At 45.9% G+C, this 17,071-nt stretch overlaps 1 protein-coding gene across 2 annotated transcripts in view; it reads right to left on the minus strand.

Annotated features, from left to right (window-relative positions):
* The window catches only part of CMBL (carboxymethylenebutenolidase homolog), a 391,570-nt gene that overhangs the window by 298,857 nt on the left and 75,642 nt on the right, over positions 1 to 17,071 (minus strand). The gene's annotated exons all lie outside the window — the stretch shown is intronic.

A 17,071-nucleotide genomic window follows, 5' to 3' on the forward strand; every position in this document is an offset into this window, starting at 1 on the left:
GTCCCGGCAGCGACCGCCAATGGAAAGGAACAGCTAGAAAAGACCGCTGGAAAGAGCGGTACGGAAGGATTCCGTGCTCCGGAACGAAGACCACAGGAACAACGATCAGAAGCGCTGTACTACGGAAGGCTTCTGATTAAATACCGGTCAGCTGATGAGATTGCGTGGGTAGCGCGATGACGTCAGGTTATGTGCCATTCGCGTTTATTCGTAAAATGGTATCGGAAGTACGCGAAATAAAGGAATGATGTTCGTTACCTGAGGTAGAATACCGAGAATGCAAAAAGGTCAGACAATGTTTATAAAAAGCGTTTGCCAGGGAGCTTTCCCCAGAGTCGCCACCGTGTATAAAAAGGTCTGGCAGATCTCTGGGCTGTGTGTGCAGGGTGCCGAGCAGACGTGGTTTTGGCAGGCATGACAACGTCCTAGAAACGAAATTCTAATGTCATTTTGAAGCTAACATCCTCAGGTTCGTTTGAAAGCTGAGGATGTTCCAATTCATTATAGCTTTTCCGTAATCGCGTTTCTCGCACGCAGAAAAGTTGCCACGAATTTGCATTTGGCTCAATTTCACTGCATGTAAAATAGCTATTTCTTGTTTTCAACTTCTGAATTTCGTTTTCCATCTGCTAATCATTCTACAATCATTGCTAGTGTTGACCTGAACCAATCGAAAGCCACTCTCACTACTTCGGAATTCAATTTAGCGAATTAAAGTCATTTTTAGCATTTTTCCCATTCAATCCAAACCACATCTAAAAGCAATTGACCTGTTTTAAAATCATTACTGTTCTCTCTAAGCTTGCTGGGGGAATTGGGATTGAACTGCATTGTTGATTGTTATTCCTGAAACCTGTGTGCCCTCATCCCATATCTCCATATTGCATATTAGGGGGGAGTGAGAAGTACCAGAGGGAAAGAGGGATCATATTGTCTTTTGATTGAAATCATATCAAGTCTTATTTCTGTGTTGCATTCTTTCCTATCATTGCATTTCCTTGAACCATACAAAGTATTCTCTGCTACATTATTCTTCCTATTCCTACTCCCAATTGATTAAAGAGATTGTTGATATTGTAATATTACCCATTGCTGATCATTGCATATTCATAAGTGTGATATTAAGATATTATTCATATTTATAAAAGTGTAATCTATATATTGTTCAGATCTTCAAATAAATCTTTTAATTTGCAAAACAAACCTACTTCTTGCTCAGTGAGGCCGGGGGATTCAAAGAGAGGGGCGTTATATAAGGGTACATGATCCAGAATTAAAAGAACTTTTGACATAAAAATATATAAATAAGGGTTTCCATTGGGCATCCCATAATAGGCATTGACTTAGTTGGAGTGCTGGATTGAAATCACTTACAACTCAGACACACATCCCCCTGACAGCGCACAACTGCTGTCGTCACTGCCCTGCTACCACATGGCCAAAGTCATGTCAGTGTCACGTTCCCCTACCACCACCATATGACAAGATGCACACATCAATGATACATGTGGCACACTTGTCCCACCCACCATGTCCCATCCCACTAAATCACCATCAACGCAGCAACTGCCATATGCAGCAGTCACATGTGAAACACATCAGTCTCACAATCACACAGAACACCATCATGTCATACAGCTTGTGTGGCACACCCATAACACCCAAACTGGGAAACACCAGTACACCAGGCAACAGACACTGCTCACACCATGTCTGCACACCACACATGCACCCACACAGCATGCCATGCCCACCACCATGTCCATGACAATGTACATACATTGGAAAGTACTAGCATTGATGTCTGTCTGATGAATCCACACCCATCACTGATGCCCTGCCTTACTGTCCCACACAGGCACATCATCTGGCAATGACGGCGAACAGCCAAACACATCTAGGGCCACCGGGGCACAGCACCGCCACCGGACAACTACCACCTCCATCCAGGATACCAATGCATCCACCAGCAGACAGCAGCAGGCAACTACACCTGCCGCCAGGCCCCCCCGCCAGCAGGATGAACCTGCCGCCCAGCCACCCATCCAGCAGGATGAACCTGTCACGCAGCCCCCCGCCAGCACGATGAACTTGACACCCGCCCACCCCACCAGCAGGAGGCACCTGCCGCCCGCCCATCCCGCTAGCAGCAGGCACATGCCGTCCGCCCACCCCACCAGCAGGAGGAACCTGCCACCCGCCCACCCCACCAGCAGAGGCACCTTCACCCCTTCAGCAAGGGGGTGGTCCGGACAACATTGTGAACGATGGTTGAGTGGACAGCATAATGAGCGACCAGAGCTATGTGGATGCAGCTGGATTCAGTCCTGTGGGCCCTTGGAGCCCCCAACCCATACAACCACCACCCCTACGGAATGCACGTGACATTGAGGGGCGCCTCACTAGAATGGAGGAACAGCAGCAAGCCATGCACACAATGGTGCAACAATACCTTGCCGAGGCACAGCTCATGCAGCAGACAATGCAGGACACCTCCAGGAGCACTGCATGCATGCTGGGCAGATCCACAGAGTGAGATTACCATCTAGCATAGCGTGTGAGGGAGGGTAATGGATCTATGTCCACCCTGGTTGAGTCGATTGCTGTGTTGGTCCAGGCAATTTCAGAACAACGGCACATAACCACGCCACCGGCACCATAATCCAGTACCACACCCACAGGTTCCCTGCAAAGCAACCCTTTGCGTAGATCGCAGCAGCTGTCTCGCACTGCAGAAGGGCACAACCTTCTGACAAAAAGGGGGCATAAATAGGACAAGGATTGTGTGTGTGTGGGGAGGGATAGTTGGGGAGGGGGTGTGGGGATAGTTGGGGAGAGGTTGTGGGGAGGGTTGGGGAGTGGGTGTGGGGATAGTTGGAGAGGGGTTGTGGGGATAGTTGGGAAAGAGGTGTAGGGACAGTAGGATGGGATCGTAGAGGTAGTTAATGGCAATGACAATTGTACATAGTTATTCTTGACAATATATCTGATGTTGCAAAAAGAAAAATGACTGGACATTGATCTTTCAGTGTGAGTACATTTATTCATGTACAGTGTGCAGTGCCTAGTGGGATACATGTCCAGTGCCCAATGTGCTTGATGTCCAGTGGTGTGTGTGTAATAGGTGCTCAAAAGTAGTGGTGTGTAAGTTCTTGGCGTGTGGCACGTCCATCATTGCTATCGTGGCACAGTGCATTATCCTCCTCCTCTTCATCCTCGTCCTCAGCCTGTGATTGCCCAGCATGTCCAGGTCAGGGGGGCAGAGGGACGCTGCGCCAGATGTACATGTTGTGCAACATGGCACATGCCAGCACAATTTTGCCCAACTTTTCTGGGCTGTACATGAGGGCTCCCCCAGATCTGCTGAGGCAGCGTAACCTGGCCTTCAAGAGCCCAAACATCTGCTCAATGGTGCAGCAAGTGCGTACATGGGCAGGGTTGTATGCCTGTTTGTGCCTGTTGTGGGGTCACCTGATGGGGGTCATTAGCCAGGGCATCAGGGGATACCCGGCATCACCTGCACAGGAGCAAGAGAACAAGTACATGTCAATTTCCTGGGCATTTCATGTTGGCACAGGCTGTATAGTGCTCATTTGAGAAGACTGACATGCACACGCAAAAATTAGTCTACAGTTCATATGTTCCTTTTCGTGTATACCCCAAGGGAACTTGGTCAGGATGCGTGGGGGGGTGTTGTGCAGTTGCTTTCACATGGACCATTCACATACAACTTGACCTGTAAGAATTTACATACAACTGACACAAATGGACGAGAATGTCATTAATGTGTCACAAATGAAGATGAACTGTCCCTGTACCACGGTACTTTTGGCATTATAATTCATTATCATTTGTGATTTAGTGGCAGTAACGGTATGCAGTCTTTATTTGCAATCCTTCATCTAGGCATCCATATATATCGTAACCCATATGATGAAAACACATATCGATCGAATATATGTGTGAGGGGTAAAGGGTTACATAATTGCAATAAGGGTGAGGGAGTGTATTTATGGATAGTAAACGCTGAATTGGGTGAGACCGCCACATTTGAATCATGTATTAGCGGTAGTCAAGGAATTTGTTGATTTGGAAGATTTGGTCTGAACTCATTCAATTTTAAGGTGTTCCTTAAGGAGACATGACACGGGTACGAACAGACAGTACTACACATGTGAGGTGTGTGCAGTCACAAATTATTTCTGTGCGGCAGCTCCTGGAATCTCTGGCTGAGCATCATGACTTGTGTGCTTCCTTGACTGTGTTTTTGCTTGTCATTTATTGTCACTATGGTGTGGTGCATTCTGGTACATGTGATTTTGGTTTTTGGCGGGCCCAAATAGATGTATGCACTATATGTATTACATACATGTAGACACGGCTGTCAAGGCCTTGCGCTTTGGCATGCTACTACTGTGTTGCACCTTCAGTTACACCTACACACTTGCACATTTCATGCCCCCACTACGCTGACTAGTGTAATTTCCCGTTCTATGTGTGAGTTTTGTTATTGTGCAGATTGTGGGTAATAAGGTTACTTGCTCTTATTGCTCATCTACCTTTGCCTTTTGATGACCTAACCGGCCTCTGTGCACTTACACAGAGGTTTGGTAAAGGTTACGGGAAATTGTAGTAGGGGTAATGATGGATTAATACATGCAGTGTGCACATCCACTGGTTATGCATCTCATAATGGGCCATATGTCAACAGTACACATGGCCTTGTAGTTAGACTCAGCCAGCAGCCAGGTTAGCTATGCTGATTACTGCCCCTCCCAATTCAACAGTCCACATGGCCTTGTAGTTAGACTCAGCCAGCAGCCAATAGGCTATGCTGATTACTGCCCCCCACCCCAATTCAACAGTCCACATGGCCTTGTAGTTAGACTCAGCCAGAAGCAAGGTTGGCTATTCTGATTACTGCCCCCACCCCACCAATTCAACAGTACACATGGCCTTGTAGTTGGACTCACCCAGCAGCCAGGTACGATGTCGAGCGTGTCGTGCCATGTAGCGGGGCAGCATGGAGTTCCGCAGCACCATGGAGTCATGTGTAGAGCCAGGGAATCTTGCACAGCAATGTGTGATGGGTTGGTGGGTATCACACACCATCTGTACGTTGAGGGAATGGTACAGCTTCCTGTTGCGGTACACTACCTGCACAGCATGCCTGACCACCAGCTCCACATGTGTGCAGTCGACCACACCAATTACATTAGGCATGCCTGCAATTGCATGGAATGCTACTTTTGTGGCATTCACCTCCACCACAGCCTGTGGTAAGCTGATGTGGTTGCGTACTTGGGACAGGAGTACATCTAGCACCTGGAAGAGGACACGGGAGAAACAGGGTTGGGAGATACATGCAGCTGCTCCACTGTGTGCTGATGTGTGCCTGTGGCAATGAAGTGTAGCACAGACACTACTTTCAGCAAGGGGTGGGGGGGTGGAAGTCTGGATATTTATGATGCTCACCAAGTCATCATGTATCAGGTCCAATATAGTGGTGATGGTGTCCTTGTCTAGCCGGTAAAGGGTGTGGATCTGAGCGGGGTGAGATTGAATGGGGTGGCCCTTAGACGAGGGATTGGTGGCTGCCTGTGGGGTACAACCTGCTGCAAATTGGGGATTTGCTGGGCCATGATGGCCCTCCTTTTCCTCATGCGCCTCCGCCTCACTTGCTCTTCAATCAGTAGCTCTGCAGACATGTCCTCCAGCTCCAGTACTGCAAGTGCTAATTGGTAGCATTGTGGTTTTGGAACGGTGTGGGAGTGGTCCTTTTGTGGTGTGGCAGAGCCCACTGGGTCCACCTGTGCTGATTTTGTGCACCTTTGGCATGTTTCTACACACCAGAATCCACTTAACGCCTGGTCCACGATGCATCATTTTCACGTTGTTACCGACATGTCCATGCCGGTGGTTGCATGTCTGTGCATCTCTGAATGTGAATTTCCTTACGCCATGCCAGTATCACTGGCACGGCTGACGCGTGTTTCCGTAGATACCGGCAACGGTGTTGCCGGGCGCGACGGTTCTCTGGCAATGCCAGTGTTACCGGCATGGCTACTCGGGACTACACCAGTCCAGAAGAAGGTGCTGGTACGGATATACCAGCAACACTGTTTCCGGACCGGCATACTTGTAATGAGGCCCATTAACTCTTAGAAGACTGCTTTGAAAAAATACCGGAAGGCACTTCGAGTGAAAAGTTTGCCGGTAAGACTTGATCAAAGAAAGCTCAAAGAGTTCCCATGAGGAGGCGTTTTGGGTGGGGTGGGGCAGGCACTGGGTAGGAATGGCCATAGGGATTAGCATGGCCATGGGCAGTCAATGGGTGGGCAAATAACCAAACAATACCCACAAGCTTTGTTTCTGTCCTCATATATCATTGCTCCCTATCTATACTCCAATGCAATAGTTTCCGCGAATAGCCCAAACTAAAAATAAACGGGGGAAGTATTGAAAATAAAAGCAGGACTAACACTTTGCCATTCATTGTACGCCTTTTGATTTTACTGCTTTTACACAGCTGAGCGCCATGAGGCATGACTGCCATATTGGAATGTTAAGACCATCCTGATAACAAGCACTTCCCTTACAGCTGCTCCGATATTTGGAGAGGAGAGGGGAGGTGGAGCGGACTGTTCCCGCTACGGCAATTACAGCGATCACAGCTGAGAGTGTGAGTCGGCTGAAGAGGGAGCCCTGCATGTGAGCAGAGTGTGGAGGTGGAGTGGGCTCTTCTGGCATGTTCCTGGTTGCCTGGCTGCCCACTGACTATTGTTATTACCTGCCTTCCATTTCACCCCTGACACCGACATTCACTGCTTCCTGTCCTTCACCGCCAGTGGAGTGGGGGGACATGACATCTAAATGAAAGGGGCCCCTGCCAAATGAGTGGGACAAAATGGTGTTCCACAAAAGTTGGGGGGGGGGGCAAACACTCTTGTCTCCCCCCACCTTGTATGCTGTGTTCTGTTCTTTCAAGGAAGGTACCCTTGTTGGTACTAGCGAACCTGGCTCTGACATCGATACCTGTTTTGGCCGTTTATCAGCAGGGAGTCTGCTAGGTGAACAATTTATTTGTGTTGGACTGCAAAAGAGCTGTGGGCCGCCGAAAAAAGGAAAGTTTGTATAAAGCCCATACAATCTTTTAAAGAAAGGTGACTAGTTACCCCAGGATTCAACATCAAAGAAAGTCTTGAAAACTGAGTCAACTTAACAAGGATTAACGCTGTGTTGATATTGGCTGCGAAACCTGGTTGTGTTGGGAGGAGTGGGGGGTTGGACTATGGCAGCCCCTCAAGCCAGTTGAGCGTTCCTCTGACAGCTTGTTAGATTCGTATTTGCCCTATACCGGACCAATAATTGATATTCTGTCTATTTTCAACTGCTGCTATTTTCAGGAAATGTCACTAATTTTGTTATTTTTTTTTTACCACCTTTACAAATTTTCTAAGGATTTCTTGCAAACATATTTTTATACTGCACTAGCACACACGTGCAAAGCACTTTTTGTAGGTCGTACTTGATTTTGTGATCATATTTCTACCCATGTGTACTTATACACGAAGATCTTCTATTGGAAGATTACCTTAAATGTCACTTCTAATTGGCCCCTTCTAGTTCCCGCATTTTTTGGCCTTTTTGACTTTTCCATATTTTTGTTAAGCTGATGATATCAACCAAAAGAAACATCTGCCTGGATTTGAGTTCCCTTCGTCATGAAAAGGAATCAAACCCAGCAGTGCTCCACACACAGGAAGCTAATGATTTAATAAATGAAATGAAAGTCCTACTAAATAATTTCAGCAAATTTACTAGCATGGACCCAGCTATAGTAACACATGACGAGCAAAGTATCAAGCTGTGTCGAACATCAAGGGTGAAGCAACCAAAGCTGCCCTTTGCCAAAAACTCACAAACTACCAGCCGGAGCACTTCTAGTAATGTCCACCCCATACACAGGAAGGCAGTAACAGATGATGTGTCCTAGTCCCTTTTCAACTGAAGTTTATTCAAAGAAATACAGTGTAGCACTAGCAACATTAGTATGTGGTCTGTCGCCGAAGATACATTCTAACGTTGCTGTGTCTGACAGGGTATCTACATCAAATACATTTGCCTTATTAGTGAATCTTGAAGAAGGCACTAATGATAACCATACCCAGGCGATGACTAGTGAGGACCTTAAGCCCTCTACTGAATCAGTTCTCTTGGATGTAGCGTCAGACCACACTCATACTGCACATATTGTAAGCAAATACCACGAGGCTTTGGAGCTCATTAAAATAACGATGGCTGGCGTAAAGGATATGCATAAGAAGATTGATGCAGTCAGTTCTTTAGCAAATTTCTCACACAAAATGAGCTCTTCTAAGATAAATGATAATATCAAGTTGACAGGCTCCTTGCTCAAGGGTCAGCCTTATAGCTGCAGAGAACCTGGAATTACCGATTTCTAATAGAGTTAATGACACCATTCATTTCTCTAGGTATCCACCCCTGACAGCCCAGGATGAAAACCCTACATCAAATTTAAGAGGCCCAATTGTCCTACGAGACCCTAAACTGAATTGAAATAAGAATGCAGAGGTATTATTTGCACCTCTATTAAGAGTAATTAACGATTTCACTGTAAAAGTTAAGCAAACCCATAAGGCACTTTCCAAGAACTCAGTAACCTTGGCTTAACACCAGCGACAAAACACCGAGTGCCAAGTAAGGATAATTTTAATTAACTATATGCTTTGACTATAAATGGCATACCATCACACTTTTTATAATCGTCAGTCACCAAATACTTTTTTTTCTAACTAATGTGCCAAGGACAAGAGCCAATAAGCGAGAAGACAAACATTTGCACTTAGCACTAGCGATTTCCGCTCCGATTGGCACTTCCCTCCTCCTCCCCACTCCCCTGCACTTCCTGTTCTGCACTTGCACGATCCGAATGTCACAAGGCCTAGTAGGACTGTTTTGTTTGTCATCAGTCCCCTCCGCATCTGTTTTGTTGCGCCTTCAAACACCATTTGCTGTATAGGTGCATTATAAATACCCAATAAATAAATAAATTCCCTTTTATAAATAAGGTTTCACATTATATACGACACATTACAGGATGCTTGGCAATCATTCGCAAAGACGCACTTTAGTGATCTACTTGATGCATCTCATGATGTGATTAATGTTACTCCAAAAAAACATCTTTGGTTGAAGGCCTTCGTGCTACTGGGTATAGGTCATTTACATCCACTGGGAAGAAGACTGATATTAAGAAAACTCACAATGCACCCCCTAATTACTCAGTTTTTGCAGCACTACCAAGTCCGAGGTTATTCTGTCGCACAGAGCCAGTATTGACCCTGAGGCACTCCGGAAAGGGAACTTGGGTAGTTCTATGTCCGAGGTTGAACGACAGGTTGCGCCCCCACTTGGTGGATGTACCTGCCCATCCAAGACGTCTACGATTGCTACTCTTGAAGGCCAATGAACAATTTTGTCCTGGAATATTTCCGGACTTTGCAGCAAACTATTTGATCAAGAGTGGCACTCATATATTGAGGGCTTTGGAATTGTAAGCTTCTAAGAAACCTGTTCCTGCTGTCCATAGCCCAAGAGACTGACCGAGTGGGAGGACTTTCAATCTGGATCGTTATGAAGCTCAGGGTGACAGTTAAATTCATTAAGGCAAATCATAATGATCTACTGTGCTTGTACATTATTTTACCCGCTGGTTTAAGTATACTATTGTTTAATATTTATCTGAGAATATCTTTATTTAATTTTGAGTTCTCTGTACTAGCTGTTCTCAAAGAGATGCTCGGCAACACAACAGTAACGCTACCTGAAAGAGACAACCCCTCCTGTTGGTGTCAGGTGATCTGAACAATCAAATTGAACTGACAGTGGCATTTAAGCAATTCGTGCAAGAAGAGGATTGCTACTGGAGAAGCTGGATTTAATTTGCCAGTCCCCGAAAAAGTGTACATGTGTAACATGTTAATTGGCAGCATCATTTTTAAATCTGGGCCTAAGGGGATGTAATGGATGCCTTATAGGCAATCGTCCTGCTACGTATAGCAGCCACATTGACTATTAGTAGAAGGCTGTCGTGATTTTGAATCCCTAGTAGTTTATAGGAGGATTGGAAATGAACACAATCCTGTGTGCATAACCATTAAGAAGAATCATAGATCCCCAGATATCGGGAGCGATACGCCGGTACATGGGATAGTCTGATCACCAACTAAAAGGAGCGCAGGGTTCGAAACTGAGAGGAGCTGGGAGCTATTTAGCTTCTGCTTCTAGCATTATAGAGATAAACAATGAAAAGGGGGTAACAAAAGTGCTAGAAAAATCAAGCACGATAAGTTACCATCAATATGAGAGCATATGAGAGCACAATGAGGGGATAGGCCGGGTCAAGGATAGTATAAAATCAAGAAATCTTTATTATTCACATATTAAATCACAATACATATGGTGCTGAATTCATGATAAAACAGCATAAAAACAGACAGTAAATGGAATATAAATGGAATATGTACAGATAAAGTGCATGTCAGGTAATTGAGCTCCCTGCGTCGCAGGAAGAGTATAAAGTGCAATCGTCCCCCACAAAGTGGAAAAAAAAAGAAACAGTCTTGCGGAAAAAATCACAAGTTAGGCGGGGGGAGGGGCAAAGAAAGGGGATGCACAAAAACTAAAAGAAAAAGAGAGGAATACCTTGTTAGGGTCCTAATGCTAACCCCAGTCTCAAACTGCATGCACAGTCCAGGAATCAATTCTCAGTCTGGCTGCAACTTATTCCATTAATTCGGAATAAAAGAGAATGCAAAAACTGCAAAATCACAACACCTCTCCAATCTCATATTCTGCAGTGGTAACAATTATTAGTGCAATTTAACGGACAAGCTTGCAGTGCAAAATTGATGAAAAGTGCAGCCTACAATGCTTGTCACCATTTCGACCAAAACAGTCTAGCATATTAGAGCCTGGTTAAGCTTGAAAACAAAAGCTACCAGGAGCTACTTTTTGCGGACATCGGGTGCTTTAGAAACATTTAAATGTGACATTAACTTTAATTATTTGAGAATGTTAATAAAAAACAATTAGAACGCATCTAATACACATTTAAACACATTGATTCGTCCAAAATGGACACAAAATTAAAGGAGCATCTCTGGTAGCTCCTGGTTCCCTTGCAGTAGCTCCTGCCTACAGGGTGAAGCCTGACACCCAGGAGCTGGTTTTAGCTCGTGCTCCTCGAATCTCAATTTCCAAACCCTAAGGAGGTGTCTCAAAGGGGCTATAGTTAATTACTCTGAAACAGTCCCAAGTGTATTTTCAGTGGTATTATCTATTATTGACTTGTTTTAACTGTGATATGAAGAGGAAAGGAACATTTGTACAGTGAGATGGTGTGTGCAGTCTCACAATTTGTTACTAAACAGGCAAAGTACATTGCACAAATGATTAGATCAAAGGACTCAAGCTTTGATAAGGAATGCCATCTGGTTAAACATGAATTGCTATCTAGCAATGAAAAGGACTAAACTATTGAATTACGATGCAGGTACTAAACCCTTATCAAAAGAAAAAAAAATAGATGATGAAAGGGAGCAATGGGATGCCCTTAGCAACGCATCAGCCAGCAATGACCAGACCACCTTTTGGTATTTAACAACAAAATATCTTAATCCAAGCAACGAATCCAGTCACGAGCTACAACTCTCAATTACAAAGGACAGTTGGTACACACATGTCCAAGAGTTGTATCCCCAAGATCTCTATGATAACAGACTCACAATAGACCTCAATGATGGTCCTGAGCCTGCTCTTGTGGTGTCACAAATTGCTGTCCTTTTGCTAATGAATGCTCAAAAAACCGGGATTGCCCGGGGAGCCGATGGTTTGCCAATCAATCTGTTTGAGGCAGAATCTGCGGTGCGCGTACCGTTTTAAAATACTTTTTTAAAAACAAAATAAGTTGAGTAAATTATGTGTCCAGCAGTTGGAGGAAAGACATGGTAGTAACCATCTTTAAAAAGGCGATCGGTCATCTCCAAGTAATTACAGCCCATTTCTTTAATTGATAGACTGTCTAAAGCAGGCTTGTCCAACCTTTTTGAATGTGGGGCCGAAGCATTAACTTTTTGTCACTCTGTGGGCCAGCGAGCCAAAAGTCAACAACCTCACCCAAAGCATTATATTAAAAAACGATATTGTGTGACCTTTGACACAATAGCATCACAGGCAGTGATGCGCCATGCAGTCCCAAAGATAGCTTTTGGTGTCAGGGGCAGTGAGTATCTAAGGGAGACCCTCCATCAAATGATCCGAGGTCACTTGCTTGTGATTTCTTTCAGTGTGAGTGTATGTGTTCATATTTTCCTGAAATAGGGAGCTATAAGGATCTAGGGTGAATTTTTTTTCAAATGTGGGGTTGAAGGGGTGCATTTTACAGCTGAAAAACTGACCAAAAAGCCATACGTTTATAATCAGTTCTAAAGGGGAATATGAAAATTCCATGTCACCAACAGCAGACAAGAACATTTTACAACACAACACATTTTAATTATCTATGTGTCCACAGTGTAAGACAGCACTGTCACTGATGTAACACATTGCCATGCTGGTTGTGCCCAAAATATGCCTCTGTAGCAACATGTTTATCCTGGCTGTTCCCAATTTAGGCCAACATTGTCCTTTACAAAGCATGATTGATGCTGCCTTGAGCATGTGCAATGTGCCCAATACATATGCCAGCTTACCTCTGTAATACAAATTCATGACTTCTGTCTTAATGATTGATGCAGCCTGTGCCCGATACATATGGCAGCTTATCTCTGTAATACACATTCATTACTTCTGTGGTAATGATTGATGCTGCCTGTGCAGTGTGCCCAATACATATGGCAGCGTATCTCTGTAATACACATTAATTACTTCTCTGTTAATGATTGATGCTGCCTGTGCAGTGTGCCCAATACATATGGCAGCTTATCTCTGTAATACACATTAATTACTTCTCTGTTAATGATTGATGCTGCCTGTGCAGTGTGCCCAATACATATGGCAGCTTATCTCTGTAATACACATTAATTACTTCTCTGTTAATGATTGATGCTGCCTGTGCAGTGTGCCCAATACATATGGCAGCTTATCTCTGTAATACACATTAATTACTTCTCTGTTAATGATTGATGCTGCCTGTGCAGTGTGCCCAATACATATGGCAGCTTATCTCTGTAATACACATTAATTACTTCTCTGTTAATGATTGATGCTGCCTGTGCAGTGTGCCCAATACATATGGCAGCTTATCTCTGTAATACACATACATTACTTCTGTGCTAATGAAGGAAGCATAATCCAATTCGACAGATAAATGGGGAAAAGTGATCACCCAGAGGTGAACCTAATTGAAGAAACGCAATGTGAGCACAATCTTAAAGTATGAAGAACTAAACATGGCCGGGTGCCCTCCTCTCCCAGCGCCCAGGGGTGGCCAGTGTGCCGTAATCGGATCGCTCCAGCTGAGCTGAGCTGAGGCCCTTGTTTTAGGAACCGGGGAGGAAATTGACCTCATGGTGTCTGCTGTAAAGCCCACAGTGCATTGGATCTGGTGGGCTACGGTGTTATGCGCTCTAAAAATTCACTCCCGCAGCTGGCCTTCCTCCGACAGGGGCACGGACACCTCCCAAGGGCTGTTCTGCCTTGTCCAGGTTAGCTCTTGTCAGTTGCAAAAACAAAAACTGGATATAGCCCCAGGCATTTTACCCGCTGTGCTGCTTTTCCGGGTGTGGATGGCGTGATTGTGTTGCCTAGCCATTTTGGCAATGATTGAATTCCCACATGCGGTAAAATCATGTGGGAATTCATTCTTTTTGTGACGCAATTTGAGCAGTACCCAAGGGGGAGGTTTTTTACCCTTATACCCGAGGCGGAATTTTCAAACATTAAGGCAGCCCATGCTGCTTTTGAGCCTCCGAGATACTGCTGGCCAGATACCTGTGTTTTGGTGTATCTGGCCGGGGGTTCAAAAGCACTGCATGCCGCAAACATACATCGGAAAATATGGCAGGCAGTAAGTACTTCCCACTGCTGGAGGCAAGGAGAATTAGGCCTCAGTGTGCACCGCACGTAGCACTGTGAATCTGGGCTGGGCTGAGCTGAGCTGCTGCAAAACGCAGGCTCTGTCCTAGGCTCGGCAACACAGATGTGTGAAGGTGGCGCTGTGTGCCTATCACTCCACCCACACACATTACGTGATTATGATTTCCATTGGCTGAAAAACAGCCAATGGAAATACTGTCACCATGCAAGGCAGTTATTTATTTTATTTATTTCCACTACTACAACGTGCCTTGCATGGTAACAGTATTTCCATTGGCTGTTTGTCAGCCAATGGAAATCGTAATGTGTGTGGACTACAATTCCTACCCTGAAACTGCAGCCACAACGCTTGCTGCGTATAAAATAAATACAAAATGTACAAAAGTAAGCCTAATGCTTTGTCTGTGCTCTTGGGCTTCGAGGGCCACATAAAATGGCTTGGAGGGCCGCATGTTGGACAACCCTGGTCTAAAGTGTACGTAAAATTGTATGGGATAAGTTAGAAGAATGGGCAAAAGGTCAACATATTTTGACCGATATGAAGGTTGGATTAGAAAATCAAGAAACACTATTGATCAGATCTTCCTCCTATTCGCCATGTTAAGTAGATGTGTAATTGCTAGAAAGAAGACTTTGTATGTAGGTTTCAATGATTTGAAAAAGGTTTGAATACAGTTTAATGTGCCGTCGGAAATTTTAAATCCTATCGTGATACTACATGAAGATAATGCTGCAGTCCTCTCTTGTGGCCAGGAAGGCAAGACGACCCATTTTCGGCATCGTCCTCCTGTGGTGCGTTTTAGCACCCCTGCCATTTCTTTTATATTTTAGGTTTGAATGTTAACGCCCACAAATAGCTCAGAGAATAAGCACTCTTTTTTATGCTGATAACTCAGTATTTTCATCTGTAACTTCAGGAGGATTAAAACAGAAACTGAAAGTGGCTACTCCAAGCAAGACAGTGTTAATGGCCTGTCGCAAACTTGGGCAGGTAACGGAACTGGGACCAGTGGATGGCGTCAGGTCATTTCGGGGAAGGATTGTTTCTTTTGCCCTGTATTAGCGGACAGCTCCCCTTGTGTAGAGAGATCAGCCGTGCGGGTGTTTTTTTTTCTTCAGTATAATATAGCCGCACACGGCTACTAACGGTCTTAAAGGGCTGGTAACTTCATTGTGGCTGGTAATAAGAAAAGTTCGAGGAGCTGGAATCACACATGAGTTGCTGTTCAGCATTTTGTTTCGTAGGTATGTTTGGATATATTCCAGACGTGCACGTATGTTGTCCTTTACTTTTCGTGTACCTTCCCTCAGCATGGTAATCAACATGCGCGAACGGTTGTTTTCGTTATCTTCACCATCATACCTAAAAGCACACTACGACTCATCAGCCTGGTGGGGGCCTGCTGTCCATGGCCGGTAACTTCTGAGCATTTCAACAGTCCGAATTGACCATGGTCTTGGGTAAGTTTTGTGATTGCGGCAAAGCCATGGGACTTCACCTTCGTTCTGGCCTGCCTGACTATAGTCGGCGAGCTTTGCATAATGAAGAGTATACCCTTGTCAGCTAGTTCATAGCTATGTGAATGCAATGTGCTTCTTTCCTGTTGCGGAAGTGCTTAAATGGTGTGCCTGTCCATGCACGGATAGTGTGATAGTGTGGGGCGAGGGAAACCCCACCTGGAGGCGCGCACACACACACACGCAGTGCACGCTAAGAAACATGCCGGAGATGTGTTGCTGCTCTGGTCTCCGGCGCGAACTGCCGGCCGGGACCGTCTTTATTTCTAACCCGCATGCGCGAGCCTCGTTATGGGCCGCGCATGCGCAGAACCGCGTATTACTACGCAACATCCCTCCTTTTCCCCCAAACAACGAACAGTGATCAACAGTAGAACCTAACAACATGTTCTTCAACCATAAATGTTCCAATACGACCTAGATGCCTAGGCAGGATCCATGATGAAGTCTTGGAACCTCTGCAACAGCTTAAGCCCCGCCCGGATCGGGTACCTGCGTCCCTCGGCCGGAGGCATCTCTTGTGTCCCTTGGCCCTCGGCCAGTCCGTCAGGTCTCAGGGGCTGTTCATCGCTCGGCTCAGGTGCCGGAGGGTCGACTTCCTCAGTTTCGGCGGGCCCCACTCGCTTGAAAAACGAGACATTCCGGGTGACTGTTCCACATGCGTTGGCTGCTGTGACCATCGAGCCCTTCACATGTGTCACTTCCAAGGGCTGAGTTTCATACGTTAACGACAGCTTTCGTTCTGCTCTTCGGTTTCGCACCAGTACGGTATCCCCCACCACAATCGGCCTCTCCGAGAGTTTCCTCTGGATGGTTTCCTTTTCATTCCTTACTGCCCTCTCCGTTCGTACTTGATCCTTTTCAATCTCTCCCGGCTGGCGACCTTCCATTTCGGGTAGGAGCCCTCTCGGTACCCGGTTGAAGAGCGCTTCGGCTGGGGCGACTCCAGTTGACTGATGGGGGGGTCGAGCGATACTCACGAAGGAAGTCTACTAAGTTGCGTCGGAGGTCTGCGCCTCCATCTGCTGATATGCGGAACACTTTGTTTAGCGTTCGCATGAAGCGTTCTACCTCGCCATTTGCCCTCGGCCAGAGCGGTGTGACTTTCCGTCCCCCATGGCTGGTCACTTCTCTCCATGGCTTGAATCGGCGGGGCCCTCTCCACCGGGTGAGCTGCTTGGCAGGGGATGCACCTTCGCACAAACTCCTCCACTCTGCTTTCCAGGTCGGGGAACCAGACCTTGAGTCTCAGTCTTGCCTTCATCTTGGCCATCCCTTGGTGCCCGTTGTGTGCGAGCTGCAGAACCTTGTCAACCAGTGTTCTCGGGACGACGATCTGGTGACCCCTTAACAGGAGGCTATCCTCGGCTACCGAGAGCTCATGACGCACTTTCCAGAGGGCCTGCAGGTCTTTCTGAGCCCCTGCGTTCCT

Source organism: Ambystoma mexicanum, chromosome 5p (genome assembly GCF_040938575.1).
Source record: "Ambystoma mexicanum isolate Mex_15411 chromosome 5p, UKY_AmexF1_1, whole genome shotgun sequence".
NCBI lineage: Eukaryota > Metazoa > Chordata > Amphibia > Caudata > Ambystomatidae > Ambystoma > Ambystoma mexicanum.